Here is an 18,335-nt window from a genome sequence, read left to right on the forward strand (position 1 = left end):
TCTCAGATCATCCCAAACCATGGTATTTTCTACCCCTATAAACACCCTCCTCAACCTTACCCCCAACCCCCGCAAACCTCTAAGACCACCTTCTTCCAAATGACCAGATTTTTCTTCCTGAGAGTTTGCTTCTGTGTCTATATTGTCTACCCCATGCATCCTCTCCTACCCCTCCTCCCCATAACCATAATTTGCCCATCTCTTTTTAAAATGCTGAGTGTCGAGCAAGGAAGCAGCACATCATATCGTTATTAAAGTCTTTGATCTGACTCACCCAGGGTCGGATTCGAATCAACGCCGTCCCACACTCAGAGAAGACACCATTCCGACACCGAATCAGAACTCTTCTTTTTTCAATGAGTCGCAAAAATTTTCGGAAATTAAAATATCCAATTAATTCATGGGAATGATCTATACATCATGGATGTTTTTCTAACTCCATATTTTTCAGGCTCCTCCATTCTCAGTATCCATTACCGCAACCTCTTCTCCTATGTGCTAGTTTGTAAATCGAGTAGAATTCTACCGATTTTTTAAATTGATCTTCTACCTGAACCATACTTTTCTCATGTCACTCAGTGCTATTCTTACTTCGAAGAGAAAGTAAATTACAAACCCCAGGTTGTAAGTCTCCTTCTTTCAGTACATGCAGCATTGGTAAACAAATAAAAGTAAAAATAATGAATAAAACTCATCCACATAATATTTTAAGCCTCACTTGCACATACAAAGAAATTGAATTATGTGTAATTGCATGACTGCTAATTGTGCATGGAAGTTATATAATGAGCCATCTTACAGGCATGATGCATCCACACAATTTAGTAAAAGACCATTTCAACCTGAAAGGCAACCCCAAGAGGCCAGGCCTCCACCTGAATTGCCTGTATGTTAAATGCAGTGTCAGGAGTGTGGTGGGGCACGGTTGTGGTGGGTGGGTGGGCTTACAAGAATATATCTGTTTCTAAGGAGTATTCATCACCATGGAAACAAGCATCTTTCATCAATTGGTCGATTTCTTTGAATATGTCGGACGACGTTGTAACCCGAATAAACAGTCGCTTTCTCAGAAACATGTTTCTGAGCGCAACAAATGAAGTAATTGCTACTGCAGCATACATTTGTTGGATGTATTTGTGTTGCTGCAAGCTGTGCCACAAACGAGTGCCTAACAAGGTAATTTCGCAAACATTTCCCTCCCGATGGAACAATTTACAAACAAAGTCCGTACTTTCAAAACAAGACTCCCAACCTCGAAATGCAGCGATTTTGTAATTCTCCTTTTCTTCATAATTTACTCTATTAGATAAAATTACTTGTTTATTATTAAACTAGCCGAAACCCGTGGAACATCCACGGAAGGGAGGATGTGGTGTATGGATAGAATGTACCATATTATGGATGGCATAGGGGATTTGCTTGTCCGAGTAAGAGTTAGGAAGAAAGATGAGAATGAAGAGTGCGTATATGAACAACGATCGCCGACACCGGCACAAATGCATGCTCTGGATTGTCCACTCAGTGGACGGCTTGCTTTCGCCTTCGCCTGTCCAATCAGCGGACGGCTTGCTTCGCCTTCGCCCAGCAGACGCCAATACGATGGCGTCGTAAGATGGCGTCGTATCGGCAGTTAATCGGATGCTTTTGGGCCCCAACGTCGGCTAATTCAGATTTTTCGAGTATGGCTGTACGTGATAAACAAAGAGTGTGGTTCGTAGATCGTAAATCCATTAGTGCCGTGGGCATCGGGTCACTGGGTGCGGCGTAAAAGGGATAACAAATTCGAGTCCTTACGCTATTATTATATAGATTGTATTTACAACTACCATTAATTATGCAGGAACCCTTGCGCTTGGTGCAACTTCAAAGGATGTTTGTCAATAATTTTTAGATATAAGTGACGTGTCTGATATTGCCACTTCCTGGAAATGCATTACAATTGCAGGTGTCTCTCTTTGAAGTTGAGCTCAGAGTTCCAAGGATAAGACAGCAAGAATTGGAATTGGAAAGAGGAAATTCCTGTTCAAGAACTACTGGAAGTGGATTATGTGTGATGTAGAAATGTTATTGAATTTGAATATGCAAAAGTAAATGTACAATGCTGAGATTTTGTCCATTGATACTGTCTACCTGGAATAAGGTATGCAGGAAGTGACAGCAACACTGATCTAGGTAAAACTAAAATAGTTGCCATCATAGGAAGTGACTATTCCTGGAATAAAGTATGCAGGAAGTGACGGCAACACTGGTCCGGTAAAACTAAAATAGCGGTCATCATAGGTATGCAGGAAGTGACTTCCTGGATCAAGGTACGCAGGAAGTGGCAGCAACACTGGTCTGGGTAAAACTAAAATAGCGGTCATCATAGGTATGCAGTAAGTAACTTCCTGGATCAAGGTATGCAGGAAGTGACAGCAACACTGGTCTGGGTAAAACTAAAATAGCGGTCATCATAGGTATGCAGTAAGTAACTTCCTGGATCAAGGTATGCAGGAAGTGGCAGCAACACTGGTCTGGGTAAAACTAAAATAGTTGTCATCATAGGTATGCAGGAAGTGACTTCCTGGATCAAGGTATGAAGGAAGTGAGAGCAACACTGGTCTGGGTAAAACGAAAATGGTGGTCATCATAGGTATGCAGGAAGTGACTTCCTGGATCAAGGTGTGAAGGCAGTGATAGCAACACTGGTCTGGGTAAAACTAAAATGGTGGCCATCAAAGGTGTGCAGGAAGTGACTTCCTGGATCACCGTATACAGGAAGTAACAGCAACACTATTGTCTGGGGAAAACGAAGATGGTGGCCATCATACTAACATATGCTGCGGAACAGAGGTAGATCGTCACTTCAACACACATCTACTTGACAAGGAGGACATCAAATAAGGTGGAATTCACAGAAGACTGTCTGTGCAATTTGGTGAAATATGTTTTTCAAGTAGTTGTGTTGAAATGTTGTAATGGGCTCAAAATTGCTGTGAAATTGAGAATTATCTTGAACATTTTCTTATTGAACCAACTGCTTCTTTTTTTCTTTTCTTTTTGTTTACAAGATCGAGGCTCGTGAAAGAGCTAACATTTATTTCACAAACAAATCAACCAGACAAACAAAATATATAAACAGAGGGAGCATAAGACAAGATGGGGAGAGAAGGGGAAGCACACAAACATAACATTTGAGAGCAGGGAGATGTGTGGGAGGGAGAGGGCTTGGGGGAGGAGGCGTGGGAAGGGGGGGGGGGGGGGGAGAAGTATAAAACACAAGGACACCAAGGACTTCCAGGACAGAAGTTGGTATTTCTAAAAAGTGGATTTGGGGTGAAATTAGCGGGGGTAGAAAAGATCAAGGTTTTGGATGGGGGAAGATAAGAGATGGTGGTGAACAGCTGTTTTAAAGACCTGGAGAATGGAGTGGGATTGAAGAGAGTGAGGGAGTTTGTTCCAGAGGCGGGAGAAAAGAGGAATGAAGGAGTGAAGGTGAGCAGAGAGTCTTGATTTTGGCAGTTTACCCATAAGAGGGTTGCAGGCAGATCTTGTGCGACCTGTAGGAATATTTGGGGGACAGAGCCCAGAGAGAGATGGGGGGGCAAGGCCAGAGAGGAGTCGGTAGAAGACGGAAAGACCAGCCACCTGCCTGCGGTGAGTGATTGAAAGGCCCTTGGAGTTAACTTCATTGCGGGAGATTCCAATGATTCTGAACGCTTTGGTTTCAACAGCATGAAGACGAGCTAGGTGTGAGGCAGGAGAACCAGCCCAGAGGGGAGAGCAGTATTCCATTGAGCTGCGGATGAAAGCCTTGTATGTGGTGAGGAGCTCAGGTCTGCCAAGGAAGGACTTCACACGACGGAGGATGCCCAGTCGGCGACTGGCTTTGGAGGCCAGATTTGAAATGTGGTTTTCCCAGGAAAGATAATGGCAGATCGTGAGACCCAAAAGCTTGAGTGACAGAACTTCTTTGAGAGGATTATTCAGAAAGTGGATGGGTTGCGGTAGACAAGATGGGGAGAGAAGGGGAAGCACACAAACACAACATTTGAGAGCAGGGACATCGGTAGATCTGTGGGAGGGAGAGGGCTTGGGGGGAGGAGGCATGGGAAGGTGGGGGGATGGGGGGGGATGGGAGAAGTATTTGATGTCAGAAGTAATGATGGAATCCATGACCTAGCTGATGGTTGGGAGCAGGCCGATTGGTCTGTAGTTGAAAGGATCTGTTTTTGCACCTTTTTGTGTAAAGCGGTAATGTTGGCTGATTTCCAAGCTGATGGCAGATGACCTTGAGCAAACGAGAGGGTGAAGAGAACAGAGAGAGGGTGAGATAGAGCGGCAGAGCAGGATTTTACGAACCGTGGGCTGATGCTTTCTTGTCCAGTTGCAGAATCGGAGTCAAGGTTTGACAGAAACGTATCCACCTTGTCAGGACAGAAGGACACAGAGTCCAGAGTAGCTGGGTTCGACTGGGTAAGGTGGGAACAGAGAGAGATGGGTTTGGGACACAAGATTTTGAGGCAAACACAGAGTTGAGGAATTCGGCTTTGTCGCGTGCGATGTCAGCTGTGTAGCCGTTTGAGGTAAGGGAGGGGAAGGAGGGGGAACAAACACCAGAAACAGATTTGACCAGACACCACCAGGATTTGGAGGAGGGAGACAGGTTTGAGAGTTCAGTCTTGAGAGAAGAGAGATAGTGTTTCCTGGCTCTCCCGAAGAAAGACACACACTTGTTCCGGGCTTTGTGAAAGGAAATGAGATTGCCATCAAAGGTGTGCAGTGTACCATGGACGGGAGGAAGGGTATGACAACTGAAGACGAGATGGGATAAATCTGTGCATGAGAGAGAGAGCAGTTTACTTTGGAAGAATTCCCAGGATGAGTTGATGTCAGAGGTGGTAGAGATGGGAGACCCGTCCAGATGATTGATGGCTGCTTGAAGACTGTGCCAGTTGGCCTGAGTGAAATGCCAGACTCGTCGACGCTGAGGAGGCTCTCTGAAAATGGCCAGAGAGATATCTACTTTAACAAGCACATGATCAGATGAACCGATTGGAGCAGAATAAGAGCAGCAGACATTTGCAGGGAAGTTTGTCATAACCAAGTCTAGAAGGGAAGATGCTCCATTGACTGAGATCCGGGTCGGGAAATTGACAGATTGTGTCAGTCCCAGTGAGTCGCAGAAGTCCTTTGCTGAGGTGCCGTGGCTGGTGAGAGAGGTGCCCACACCCAGCCAGCTGGATGTAAATGGAGTCATCACTGCTTGGTGGACAGTACAACACACATGTGAACAAAAGGTGGAAGCGGAGGTGAAGCCGGAGCCAGAGGTACTCCTGGGGGTTGGATGGGGAGTGGGCAGTGCAAGGAGAGTGAGGACGAGATTTTTTGATAAAGATAGCAACCCCACCACCAGGACGAGGCTCAGGTCTATCATACCGGAGTAGGGAGTAACGGGGGAGAGATATTAAGGAATCAGAGACATCTTGAAGGAGGAAAGTTTCTATTAAGCAGATTAAGTCTGGTTTGTCAGAAGCAACCTGTATGAAGAGATAAATCAGGTTTGAGTGAAGGCCACGGATGTTTGAGGTCCATACCGTTAAGGAAGAGGAAGGGGGAGCATCGGGTACAGGTCAGGGGAGGGGAGGGGGAGTGTTAGATGAGGGGTGAGAGGGGGAGGTAGGGAGAGCTGTTGATAGTGTGTCAGAGATTGCAGAAGAGCTAGGAGAAAGTGAAGGATGAGGAGGACAAAAGGTTTGATGGTGACGGGATGAGGCACAGTGTGGAATTGTTTGAGGGTGGCAGAGCAAAGTAGAATGTTTGAGGAGGTGGAGGTATGAGATGGAAGAGAGAGGAAGTGGGGAGGAGGCAGCTTTGAGGAGGGGAGAATTGGAGAAATATGGTAGGGGGGAGATTATAATGGGAGGAATGGGGGGGAGTTTTGAAGGGGAGGGTTGAGGGGCAGTTTTGAAGAGGAGGTGCAAGGGGGTGATTTACAGGGGAAGGGTAAGGGGGGAGATTTGAAGGGGAGGGGGGAGAGGGGAGATTAGAAGGGGAGGGCCATGGTGAGATTTGGAGGGGAGGGGGAGTTTAGGAGGGGAGGGGTGAGGAGGGAGATTAGGAGGGCATGGGCAAGGGGGGAATTTAGAAAGTGGATGATTCATGACAAACAAACATTTATTACAAACTTGGTTTATTGTGACTTTCAAGTCAGAGATCTGTTTGAAAACAATAGAGGAGGGGTGGAATGAAGGTGAGTTTAGAGAATGTAGAAAGGAATGATTTTAAGAGATTGAATTTTTTTTTTTAAATGGAACGATTTGATGAGGAAATTGAAAAAAGCCTTTTGAATAGGAAGAAAAACAGCGTGTTGTAATAAACCACTGAATAAAACACTGCAGGGGAAAGTTTAAACATATTTAAATAGTATTTAAACAAGACAGTGAAAAACAATCTGGGAAAAGTCCTTGAAGAGAGGGCGTGGATCTGAGAAAGAAGGAGAAAGGGTTGAATGAGTATGGTGGGAACAAGAATGGGAACGAGGAGTATTAGGCTGGAGAGGTAGAATAAAAAGGAGATAATGGGGGCGGGGCGAGACAACACGCACGTAGTAGTGGGCGGGGACCGCGAGGAAGAAGAAGGAAATAATAACGTTTTTTTTTTTTGTATTTAAACGTTAAACAAAAGGTAGGATGTTCGTGGGAGGTAGGGGGAGAAAAGAAAATCAAAGAAAAAAGCAATACAGTGAAGGAAAGAACTTAAATTTACAAAATACCGACGGGGCGTGGGGGGGGGGGGTGGGGGGGAAGGGGAGGGAAGCCTTGAGGGATCAGGCCGCACATGCGGTACAAACCGAAAACGACTAATTACATACAAGTTTGCACGAATTATATACCAAGGCTAACTAGAAACACACAGCAACACATACACAGTACAATAACCATTGGAAATTTGACAAAGACATGAATGGGAAAATACTTAACTTTGATGACGTGGAGAGCTCGAAGGACGCTTCCTCGCCGGAGGAACCGGAAGCAGAAGTCCTGCTGATGCTCAAGCAAGCATTTAATGTGTTTGTTGAACAGATAACTTTGGAAAGTCACCATTATTATATGTGGGAATGTAGAATAATTGGATGTCATTGTTGGAAGTGTGTAAACAATCATTCATTCTAACTGTTAAATCAATAAGATTAATGTTTGTTGGGTACCAAAAGAAATCACAATTGATGAAAAGCCAAACTTTGGTAGCCATTGCAACAAGGCTCTTGGGATGCTACCAAAGTAAGGGGCTTGATTTCTTGAAGAAGATTTTGCCATGTGATGAGACTCGTCTCTCATTTCATGCCAGATGCAAACAAGGCAGCATTTCGTTTTAGTGGATACATTCTTAGTATGTAGAAAGTTAATGGCAACCATGATTGGGAACCAAATCAGCTTGATTACTCCCGCCAGGGAGTAATGCATTCGATCGTGTCCGTCTGTGTGTTTGTTCGTGTGTTTTTTGTGAACAAGATATGTGGAAAAGTTCTGAACGGATTTGGATGAAAGTTGGTGGGAAGATTGCCCTTAAGATAAGGAAGAATTGATTCGTTTTTGGTGAAGCTCAGGATATTATTCCGGATCCAGGAATTTTTCGAAGGATTTTTTTTACCATTGGAAGATAGGGCTCAACAGCGGCCACCCACGGCAGGTGTATGCGCTCTAATGAGTGGCGTTCTAGTATAATATAAAACTGGATCGGCGTTTGGTAGAGTGCATACCTCATTCGGCCCGGCTCACTGATGAACCTCTGAAAGTTTGATGACGATCTGTTCAGCTATTTCAGAGAAAAATGGCGACACACAGGCAGACAGACAGACAGACAATCAGAGTGATTTGTGTATAGTTGATTTGTGTACAGTTCTTAACATTATTGGCACCTCCTGCACTGAGGCTGAAGTACAATATCTGTTGATCTCACATTGCAGACAAGTCAGTGGCCTCTGTTTTTAATTTCCTCTCCTCCGATCCTACTCCCTCTGCTCTTCTGCCATCTTTCCCAGTAACCCCTCTCTTGGTAAAACTCCCAAATCCAGTCTTAACCCACATCTTCACTCCCTAGATCCTCCTTTCTTGCATTTGTGGAGCCACCTTATTGAGGTGCTTCAATTGCACTTTTCCTTTCAGGGTTTGAAGTTAGCAGGGCCATTCTTAAACTCTTCCCTGCAGATCTAGGGCATCCATCCTTCATTTCCTTTCATTCCTATTCATTCATATTCATTCCTTTTCAAACCCTTGATTCTTTCTTATCTCACTATAATTCACCAAATGTCCGTCCGTCCGTTCGAAGGTACGGCAAAAACGGCTCAACCGATCGCAACGATATTTTGGGTGGGTATTCCTGGGACCCCTGGGAGTAAAATAGGCTATATTGTTTTTCCAAATTTCCCAAATTTTCCAGTTTTTCCAAACACGATGGAATAATATTTACCGATATGAACAGTAATGTGGCTTTTGTTGAAATTCTACAAATACTGTTTATTCTACGTACCAGGAAAGAGTAGATTGACTCCTGACGAACTCTTCCGATATAAACGTGCGGCTTCGAAGTGACATGGCAGGGTATGCAAAGTGACTGAGAAACAGGTGTAGCGGCCACTTCCGTGTTACAGATTCGGCGCGCACTCTTCACACATAAACGTGCGACTGAGAAAGACGTGCAGTGGCCGCTTCCGTTTTGCAGAATTCAAACTTTTTTCAAAATGGGCGCCATGTACTGTTTAGATTTTGATGATTTGCGTGTGATATGATTCAACGGATGTTTATATGAATCGTTTAAAATAAAAAAAAGCCTTCAATTTCCGATATTTGCCTTTTCATTTCGGCTTCCCAATTGAAGCCCCACCCATATATTTTGTAATGAAACTCGTGTATCTGTCACCAATAGACAGAGCATCATTCGTTATATGAGAGAAATATTGCAGATTGGCGGCCATATTGGATTATGCAAATTAGACATATTTCCCATGTTGGGATTGTTTGGGACTTTTAGTATGTTGTTCTGGGGACCTTGTAGAAATGCATTGTGGTGAAATAATTTCTGTTGCAATTTGTTCCAAGTGAAACCTTATTTTGCCTGGACTAATGGGGCGGGTACCATTGCTAGTTCTATTAATCTCCCATGTAGGAGTAGTCCATACTTGGCACCTTGTGATTTTCATCTTTTTGCATCACTCAATGAACACGTGATTGCATTAAATTTACAAACTAGAGCATTCATATGGAGTTCTACCTTATCCCGGTATTCTACCTTATTCCGGAATGGTAATCTACCTTATCCCGTGCAGTATTGAGAAAAAGAACATGGGAAATGTCTTTTAAACTCTTGCTTATTGCGTTTCTGAGCACGAACGATATCTCCTAAGAGTCGTCTCTTTTTCTGAATCTCGATATTCTCCAGCGCTGAGAGAGCGAGCGGAAAATTTTATTGTTCGAGATGACGTAAACTAGCGTAATGTTTTGTCGAATTACTACTGAGCAGGTTTATTAACAAAGTGCCAAAAAGGCGATTTGTGTTCCACAGTGTTCTAGTATATAATTAAATTGAAATAAAATAAAGATTTTAAATGTTTAAAAATTTTTTTGGGGGAAGATTACCACCATTGATGCAGCTTCTTTTACACCACCTTATTTGACAAGTTACATTAGTTCTTCGTGCCTGTTGTTTGTGTCCTTCATGATGTCCTTAAAAACAGTGAGTTTCCTGTTTGCAGTGATTTTCATTTTGTTTGACTGCCAGACAGGCAGACATCAAAAAAAAAACACCTTACTATGTGCGCATACGCGAGCGGGACGAGATTATGTAAAATTTGCCAAATTCAGAGCCAATGTACTGCTAAGCTGCAGGTTTGTGTTCCGATTCATGTTCTTTAGTGTTCAAAATGTAACATTCAATTGAAATGAAGTAGGTCCTCGATTATAGACTGATGTCTGCAGACAGACAGAATATAGAGACAGTTAAAGTGTACCAATTGCTTAACCCCACTTTTCACTTCGCGACGCATGGGGTAATAATGCAGCCATGTCTGAAATTGCTGCATACCCATCACCAAGATTTATATTCTGATGGGATCAACACCTACCATATTGATGGGACAACTGTGCATGCAGCAGAAGAATATCTTGACAAAAAGTTGAGGTTTCATTGATCTCTCTGTGCTTTTTGATTTTTGAGAATAAAAAAAATCCATGCCAACCTTGAACAGTTCTTGGCTCTCTCTCCTTCAGTAGAACCACTGGGGGAAAAAGGCACAATTCGAAGTGCCTGTTAAGCAAAACTGACTGTGAAACTTATATTAAATCAAGTTTTCATGCATTTTTCTGGATGCAAATCCCATCTAGTGGGGAAATTGTGCGAATTATGGTGTGCAAGGCTTTGGTACATGCGTAGGCATACAGCAAGTGGAGAGTCTGGGGTGCACGACAGGGCATCCCGTAGGGGTCGAATTGTGCCTGGATGAAGGGGAAAGTGGGGTGCATTATTGGATGAAAGGAGGAATGGAACCTTTTATGGGATGATGGGATGAAAGGAGAAATGGAACGTAAGTCCAATCTAATTGCTGGGTTTTGCGGAGCATTGCATGAAGCAGTAAAGGCCGATATGCTTTATTGAGAAATATGCCGTAAATTCCAGTCTCTGAAGGTTTCCGTCGTGAAATAAGAAGCTGGGAATCATTGGTGGGAGTTGCACCATGCCAACATCGCTTGGAAAAAAACCATTTTACCGGGATAAATGGAAGACATTGGAGTATGTTCATGTGCAGGTTGCAAAAAAAACGTTGCGTATGCACAAAAAAGTACACACACACTCCCCTCGAAGCTATCTAGCCTGGGTTCGAATCCCGACCCAGCTATAAACTGTCATCCTGGTATTTCACAGGCAGGATAATTCATCGATTTGTGTTCCATCTCTCGGATGGACGTTAAACAGACGTCCCGTCTGCCAGCATTTGTTGGTGGACGTTGAAGACCCCACGGTGTCCTTCGCAAAGCGTAGGTGAGTATCGCCAGCACATGAACAAATTCCAAATTCCTGCCCTAACTACTGCAAGCAATGGCAAACCACCCAATAAAAACATTGCCGAGAAACTGCTTCAAGCACCAACACTGTAACAAAGTTCCATCAGAGAAGGGTCATTAGTGAGCCAGGTGGGTTTTTCTCGGCGAACTCATCGCAACATACAAATCCAATGAACATTAATCCATAAGCTTAGAATTCAAATCCTCAACACCTAGCACTTCTGGATTGATGCCAGTCCATTGTCGTCTACAATAGGTTCCCATAGCAACAATCGGTTTGATTGAATGGATGTGGGGTGAAAAAATTGCTGGAAATTTTTTTTGAATTCTCCTTTTGCCTTTGAGTGAAATTACACCATTGAAAGGGAATGCTTTGTTCCCATGCGCTCCGGATTTCGGAATCAATAGGGAAAGCTAATAGACTCCAAATTTGAATTGATACGTTTAAAAGTGCTGTTAGAAAAATTACTAAATGATTTCCATTTGATGTGTGCTTGCAAAGTGGTCAAGACAATGCTTTCACTTTGTCAAAATTGGTCAAAAGAAAAAAAATAAAAATTCCCGAAAAGACCAAATAACTACTTTGACTTTCCTCTCCATCCAGAGTCTTTGAATGTCGAATGGTGTCTGAGTATTGTGTTTGTCAAAATAATTATCCCTTAATTGTAAGGAAGAGTGTCAGAGCATGTCTGTTCCGCACAGTTTCCCCACTTGAGCTCAATCTGTTGTTTGAGGATATGAAGATCCTGGGTTCGAATCCCGTAATGTTGAATTGTGTAAGTCGTCATCTGCCTTGTGGTTATTCTTTTGACACATGGAGGTTACAAGTCCCAAACATATCAACAGCAGTGAAAAGTATTGATGACAGTAATAAATAGAAAACATCTGAAAGTGGAAAGCTCGTCCACGGCCGTTTGTATTTAGACTTCTTCTTCTACCTACATTCAAAACAACGAAAACAGTGTAAACTAGAACAGCACTCGGTAGAGCGCATACCTCTGCCAGGCTGAAGTTTACGTTTTGTATCCCACTGATAGGCCGGATCTGGATTCGGACTTGAACCAAAATCTAATCTGCTTGTTTTTGTCACCGAACCAACTCGTCCGCCAAGTTTATTCATAACTCGTCCATAACGTTTTTAAATATCATGTTATATATCGCTTTTCACCCGATCTCTCAATGGTGAAGAATCACTTAGAAATTAAATAATTCTCGTATCCGAATCCATATTCAGATCTTCACCAAAATTGAATCGATTCGTCCTTGTCAAACACGCAACCTCTCCACCAAGTTTCGTTCACATCCGTCTACAACTTTTTGAGATATTCTGCTACGAATCGTTTTTGGCCCTATCTCCCAATAGTGAAGAATCACTTTTAAAAATCTACTACCCGGATCCAAATCCGGATCTTCACCTAAATCTACAAAATCTAATAATTTCGTCCTTGTCACATGCACTACCTATCTGCCAAATTTCGTCCGAATCAGTCCACAACGTTTTGAGATATCTTGTTCACAGACAGACAGACAAACAAAGAAGAAGTCATGCAGAGCACGATACTTGCAAAATCCACCCCCCCCCCTCCCCCCCTCCCCAAAGAGGTTGCTATTGATCCAGCAAATTGTCCATTTCATAAAGATTTAAACTGACGATCTTGATCAAAGCTTGGGTCAACAGGATGAAAAATGACGATTTTTCAGATGAAAATTGATGATTTTATAAGTTTGACCTAGAGTTGACCTTTGACACTTTGACCTCAAAAATAGTTGGTTTCCCAACTTAGTGACTCAATGTGCAAATGCTCTTAAATTTTCAAGTCATTCGGATGAAAATTTATTTTGGAGGTTTGACCTTGAGTTGGCCTTTGACCTTTTGACCTCAAAAATAGTTGGTTTCCCAATTTAGTGACTCAATGTGCAAATGCTGTTAAATTATCAAGTCAATCAGATGAAAATGGCGGTTTTAGAAATTTCACCTCCAGATGACCTTTGACTTCAAATCAATAGGCATATCAATTGTGACGACCACTACAGCTTGGTGAAGTTTCATGACCATCGGTTTAGAATTGTGACCTGTAGGCGAGTGACAAACAGACAAGACAGACAGAATAATAAACGGAACTGACCAATATACTTGAAAAATCTTCGATTTTGCAATTAACAAACAGATAGACAGGTGTGAAAACATAACCTCCATCCACCTACGGTGGCGAAGGTAAAAATATAAAATAAAATTTCTGATTTTATGCAGCCTTTACGCTTGACCTTATTTTATTTTATTACGCTTTACGCTTATTTTATTGACCTTTACGCTTTAGATATTTAAAACATTTTTTTATCAGCTTCTACCTGTTGATTAGTGAACCAATTCAGTGATTCAACATGCAAATTCTTTAAATTTCAGGTCAATCGGGTGAAAATCGGTGATTTTACACAACCTTGACCTTTGACCTTTTGATCAAAAAAAAATAAGCTTCTACCTTTTGATTAGTGAACCAATTCAGTGATCCAACATACAAATTCTTTAAATTTAAGGTCAATCGAGTGAAAATGTGATTTTACACAACCTTGACCTTTGAACTTTCGACTAAATTATTAATTGGCCTTCTTCATATTCTCATAATAAAGCTTTGTTGTAAGTTTGATGACAAAACCCAAATGGGAAATATAAATTTCAGATCAATTGGATGAAAATTGATAATTTTACACAACCTTGACTTTTAACCTTTTTACAAAATTATTAATTAGCCTTCTTCATATTATCATAATAAAGCTTTGTTGTAAGTTTGATGACAAAACCCAAATGGGAAATATAAATTTCAGGTCAATTGGATGAAAATTGATGATTTTAGGTAATGCTGACCTTTAACCTTTTTACAAAATTATTAATTTGCCTTCTTCATATTCTCATAATAAAGCTTTATTGAAAATTTGATGATAAAACCCAAATGGGAAATATTAATTTCAGGTCAATTGGATGAAAATTGATGATTTTAGCTAATGCTGACCTTTAACCTTTTTACAAAATTATTAATTGGCCTTCTTCATATTCTCATAATAAAGCTTTATTGAAAATTTGATGATAAAACCCAAATGGGAAATATTAAGTTCAGGTCAATTGGATGAAAATTGATGATTTTAGGTAATGCTGACCTTTAACCTTTTTACAAAATTATTAATTGGCCTTCTTCATATTCTCATAATAAAGCTTTATTGAAAATTTGATGATAAAACCCAAATGGGAAATATTAATTTCAGGTCAATTGGATGAAAATTGATGATTTTAGGTAATGCTGACCTTTAACCTTTTTACAAAATTATTAATTGGCCTTCTTCATATTCTCATAATAAAGCTTTGTTGAAAATTTGATGACAAACCCCAAATGGGAAATATTAATTTCAGGTCAATTGGATGAAAATTGATGATTTTAGGTAATGCTGACCTTTAACCTTTTTACAAAACTATTCATTGGCATTCTTCATATTCTCATAAAGCTTTGTTGAAAATTTGATGACAAAACCCAAATGGGAAATATTAATTTCAGGTCAATTGGATGAAAATTGATGATTTTAGGTAATGCTGACCTTTAACCTTTTTACAAAATTTTTAATTGGCCTTCTTCATATTCTCATAATAAAGCTTTATTGAAAATTTGATGATAAAACCCAAATGGGAAATATTAATTTCAGGTCAATTGGATGAAAATTGATGATTTTAGGTAATGCTAAAATTGGCCTTCTTCAAATTATTTCGCTCTTTCACGAGCCTCGATCTTGTATACAAAAAAAAAAAAAAAAAAATGCTGACCTTTAACCTTTTTACAAAATTATTAATTGGCCTTCTTCATATTCTCATAATAAAGCTTTGTCGAAAATTTGATGACAAACCCCAAATGGGAAATATTAATTTCAGGTCAATTGGATGAAAATTGATGATTTTAGGTAATGCTGACCTTTAACCTTTTTACAAAACTATTCATTGGCATTCTTCATATTCTCATAATAAAGCTTTATTGAAAATTTGATGATAAAACCCAAATGGGAAATATTAATTTCAGGTCAATTGGATGAAAATTGATGATTTTAGGTAATGCTGACCTTTAACCTTTTTACAAAATTATTAATTGGCCTTCTTCATATTCTCATAATAAAGCTTTATTGAAAATTTGATGATAAAACCCAAATGGGAAATATTAATTTCAGGTCAATTGGATGAAAATTGATGATTTTAGGTAATGCTGACCTTTAACCTTTTTACAAAATTATTAATTGGCCTTCTTCATATTCTCATAATAAAGCTTTATTGAAAATTTGATGATAAAACCCAAATGGGAAATATTAAGTTCAGGTCAATTGGATGAAAATTGATGATTTTAGCTAATGCTGACCTTTAACCTTTTTACAAAATTATTAATTGGCCTTCTTCATATTCTCATAATAAAGCTTTATTGAAAATTTGATGATAAAACCCAAATGGGAAATATTAAGTTCAGGTCAATTGGATGAAAATTGATGATTTTAGCTAATGCTGACCTTTAACCTTTTTACAAAATTATTAATTGGCCTTCTTCATATTCTCATAATAAAGCTTTATTGAAAATTTGATGATAAAACCCAAATGGGAAATATTAAGTTCAGGTCAATTGGATGAAAATTGATGATTTTAGGTAATGCTGACCTTTAACCTTTTTACAAAATTATTAATTGGCCTTCTTCATATTCTCATAATAAAGCTTTATTGAAAATTTGATGATAAAACCCAAATGGGAAATATTAATTTCAGGTCAATTGGATGAAAATTGATGATTTTAGGTAATGCTGACCTTTAACCTTTTTACAAAATTATTAATTGGCCTTCTTCATATTCTCATAATAAAGCTTTGTTGAAAATTTGATGACAAACCCCAAATGGGAAATATTAATTTCAGGTCAATTGGATGAAAATTGATGATTTTAGGTAATGCTGACCTTTAACCTTTTTACAAAACTATTCATTGGCATTCTTCATATTCTCATAAAGCTTTGTTGAAAATTTGATGACAAAACCCAAATGGGAAATATTAATTTCAGGTCAATTGGATGAAAATTGATGATTTTAGGTAATGCTGACCTTTAACCTTTTTACAAAATTTTTAATTGGCCTTCTTCATATTCTCATAATAAAGCTTTATTGAAAATTTGATGATAAAACCCAAATGGGAAATATTAATTTCAGGTCAATTGGATGAAAATTGATGATTTTAGGTAATGCTAAAATTGGCCTTCTTCAAATTATTTCGCTCTTTCACGAGCCTCGATCTTGTATACAAAAAAAAAAAAAAAAAATGCTGACCTTTAACCTTTTTACAAAATTATTAATTGGCCTTCTTCATATTCTCATAATAAAGCTTTGTCGAAAATTTGATGACAAACCCCAAATGGGAAATATTAATTTCAGGTCAATTGGATGAAAATTGATGATTTTAGGTAATGCTGACCTTTAACCTTTTTACAAAACTATTCATTGGCATTCTTCATATTCTCATAATACAGCTTTGTTGAAAATTTGATGACAAAACCCAAATGGGAAATATTAATTTCAGGTCAATTGGATGAAAATTGATTATTTTAGGTAATGCTGACCTTTAACCTTTTTACAAAATTATTAATTGGCCTTCTTGATATTCTCATAATAAAGCTTTGTTGAAAATTTGATGACAAACCCCAAATGGGAAATATTAATTTCAGGTCAATTGGATGAAAATTGATGATTTTAGGTAATGCTGACCTTTAACCTTTTTACAAAATTATTAATTTGCCTTCTTCATATTCTCATAATAAAGCTTTGTCGAAAATTTGATGACAAAGCCCAAATGGGAAATATTAATTTCAGGTCAATTGGATGAAAATTGATGATTTTAGGTAATGCTGACCTTTAACCTTTTTACAAAATTATTAATTGGCCTTCCTGATATTCTCATAATAAAGCTTTGTTGAAAATTTGATGATAAAACCGAAATGGGAAATATAAAATTTCTGGTCAATTTGGATGAAAATTGATGATTTTAGGTAATGCTGACCTTTAACCTTTTTACAAAATTATTAATTGGCCTTCTTCATATTCTCATAATAAAGCTTTGTTGAAAATTTGATGACAAACCCCAAATGGGAAATATTAATTTCAGGTCAATTGGATGAAAATTGATGATTTTAGGTAATGCTGACCTTTAACCTTTTTACAAAACTATTCATTGGCATTCTTCATATTCTCATAATAAAGCTTTGTTGAAAATTTGATGACAAAACCCAAATGGGAAATATTAATTTCAGGTCAATTGGATGAAAATTGATGATTTTAGGTAATGCTGACCTTTAACCTTTTTACAAAATTATTAATTGGCCTTCTTGATATTCTCATAATAAAGCTTTGTTGAAAATTTGATGACAAACCCCAAATGGGAAATATTAATTTCAGGTCAATTGGATGAAAATTGATGATTTTAGGTAATGCTGACCTTTAACCTTTTTACAAAATTATTAATTGGCCTTCTTCATATTCTCATAATAAAGCTTTGTCGAAAATTTGATGACAAAGCCCAAATGGGAAATATTAATTTCAGGTCAATTGGATGAAAATTGATGATTTTAGGTAATGCTGACCTTTAACCTTTTTACAAAATTATTAATTGGCCTTCTTCATATTCTCATAATAAAGCTTTATTGAAAATTTGATGATAAAACCCAAATGGGAAATATTAAGTTCAGGTCAATTGGATGAAAATTGATGATTTTAGCTAATGCTGACCTTTAACCTTTTTACAAAATTATTAATTGGCCTTCTTCATATTCTCATAATAAAGCTTTATTGAAAATTTGATGATAAAACCCAAATGGGAAATATTAAGTTCAGGTCAATTGGATGAAAATTGATGATTTTAGGTAATGCTGACCTTTAACCTTTTTACAAAATTATTAATTGGCCTTCTTCATATTCTCATAATAAAGCTTTATTGAAAATTTGATGATAAAACCCAAATGGGAAATATTAATTTCAGGTCAATTGGATGAAAATTGATGATTTTAGGTAATGCTGACCTTTAACCTTTTTACAAAATTATTAATTGGCCTTCTTCATATTCTCATAATAAAGCTTTGTTGAAAATTTGATGACAAACCCCAAATGGGAAATATTAATTTCAGGTCAATTGGATGAAAATTGATGATTTTAGGTAATGCTGACCTTTAACCTTTTTACAAAACTATTCATTGGCATTCTTCATATTCTCATAAAGCTTTGTTGAAAATTTGATGACAAAA

The sequence above is a fragment of the Myxine glutinosa genome, chromosome 1 (assembly GCF_964187855.1).
Source record: "Myxine glutinosa chromosome 1, kmMyxGlut1.1, whole genome shotgun sequence".
Lineage (NCBI taxonomy): Eukaryota > Metazoa > Chordata > Myxini > Myxiniformes > Myxinidae > Myxine > Myxine glutinosa.